Below are 2,500 nucleotides of genomic sequence, written 5' to 3'. Positions count from 1 at the left end.
CTGAAAGTGTGTTGCCACTGTCCCTGCCTCCTAACTCGAATCATTGCCTCAATATTGCAGCAATAATCATGATTCTTAGCACATCAACCATGGATTGCCGTGCTTAAGGGGAGAGTTGTAGTGGACAACTTTGTAGTGAATTCAACCCTACAGTAAGTGACGAATTGACCCTGAGGGAGTCAACTATCGCAATGCTTGTATTTGTTAACGGGGCTTTTCGTGTCGGAGCGGGCCGAGCGGTAAGAACCCTCCGAAGGCACGGTGGGCCAGGGATAAATGTGGTAAAATCAGAACTAAAGCTTAGGATTAAAAACAAAGTTAAAAGACTAAAATAAAATAAAACTGAACCCATGATACAAATAAATCTTAAAAATCTACATTTAACATTAAAACACTTGGGGTTTTTTAAACAGTGGGCTCCCCCGTTTTTCTTTACACAGCCCTCATTTTATGTGATGGCATATGTTAACTGTATACTGTTGACACCGACGAACGTGAAAAACAAACATAAAAAAGGATCCTGGGCACTACTCCTTAAGAAGAAAAAGGTAACATAAAAGAACTAAAACATTTTAGAACATTTAATAATAGATCGGTTTCGATAATATATAACAGTTGTATATCTGTAATAGTAATATTTCTTTCGTCTCGCTGGTTAGTATGTCAGGTCACTGCTCCGTTGTAGTCTTCCGTCCTTGGAGCATTGCCTGCGCTTATAAACTGTCTAGAGAGATAGGGAGATGTCCGGCAAATGTTCCAGATTTTTATGTGACCCTTGCACATATGACCAGGCCAGCGGAGGTTGGTAAAAAAAACAAAAAACAACAACAACAACAACTAAGTATGGTCTGACAGGCCCTTAACAATGTGGTTTTCGGGGTTCACCTTGATTGCATACGATTAAAACATTAAAATATGAATATTAAATGTAAAACAGGACTGAACATAAAAGTCATAGATACAATGATGTTCACACTAAAAGTTGAGCAGGCAAAATAAAAATAAATAAAAGCATTAAAATAAAGGTCTTTAACTCGCCTTAATTAGGGATACCTGGTGGGAAGGGCGAAACAAGGCTGTTCACCCTGAGGTGACCCGCAAACAGCTGGGGACGCTTTTAAAGGCATATGGCAGTGTTTATTTATTTCTTCGCAAATAAGATTAAATAAAGCAAAATCGTCTCACTGCAAGAAGTACAAAAATGCTAAAATCGCTTTTCACCTCCACCTCTCCCACAGGCGTATGAATATTTCCTTCCTTTTATCCCACGAGTGAGAAGGATTCGAGAACTGGCCTTGTGTCAGTTGGGTTACTTGTAAGGAATCCTCGGAGTGGGTCATAAAGTTAAGTGGTTGCCGAGATTGTTTAACTTAGGTGAAAGAGATTTACCAATTTATTTCTTCGAAAACGGACCAAAGTGATTTGGTGCACTTATTTATAATTTTAACGTGCTATGTTTTACTGTTTTTCAGTCTATTGCTCCTCTCCTTATATCGTCGTTTACACGATCCCTTTTCTCACAAACAACACTCAATTCTCTTTTCTGTTTGCATTGATGCTACTTTGTACACTTCTTGCAAGATGTAATTGTATCTGCAGTTCATTACAACTGCAGCAATACCGCGGCATCAATGTACTAGGCAAGGTTCTAGCTCACATTCTTCTGAGATGAATCTGAAACCATCTAGGTACCAGTGACAGGAGCAATGTGGATTTTTTCCTGGCATGTCCACAATAGACTGTGTCTAGAGTTTCGAATCATTGTGAAACGCCGTTATTAATTTGGTCGTGGGCTGCTCACAGCTTACAATGACATTAAGAAGGCATGTTACTCAGCACACTGGGAGATCCTGAAGATTAGGGAAATTCCAAACGGATTATTGGGTTAATAGCATGCGTGTACACTGATACTGAATGTGCTGTAAAGTGTGATTGGGGCTTATCCAGTTGGTTGGTTAGCAAAGCCTTCCCCAAACTCTTCGAACTTGACCCTCCTCCTGAGCTCTTGTTCGTTCTGTCCCTCAACAACTATATATTCTTGTAAAAATTATCTTCTTGTATCTGAAGAGGAACTCGTGAAGAGTTCGAAACGTTACGATTTCTATTCATTTCATACTGTGTCTGTTTTTCTTTTTTATCTTTGTGTATAGGCTTTTGTGTTTGTGTCTGTGTCATATATATATATATATATATATATATATATATATGTGTGTGTGTGTGTGTGTGTGTGTGTGTGTGTGTGTGTGTGTGTGTGTGTGTGTGTGTGTGTTTATACATACATAAACCTATACACACACACACACACATACACACACACACATATATATATATATATATATATATATATATATATATATATATATATATATATGCGTGCATGCGCGCACTCGCGTGTGTGTGTGTTAGGCTGTTTTTTTCAGGTCGAAGTCCTAAACAAGTGAAACAATGGAGGCATACAAGCACAGGGACGTGCACAAATACAGATATTTAGATAGATATG

Source organism: Penaeus chinensis, chromosome 11, assembly GCF_019202785.1.
Source record: "Penaeus chinensis breed Huanghai No. 1 chromosome 11, ASM1920278v2, whole genome shotgun sequence".
Taxonomy (NCBI): Eukaryota; Metazoa; Arthropoda; class Malacostraca; order Decapoda; family Penaeidae; genus Penaeus; species Penaeus chinensis.
The sequence above is the reverse complement of the archived record's forward strand: the minus strand, read 5'-3'. Positions refer to the sequence as shown.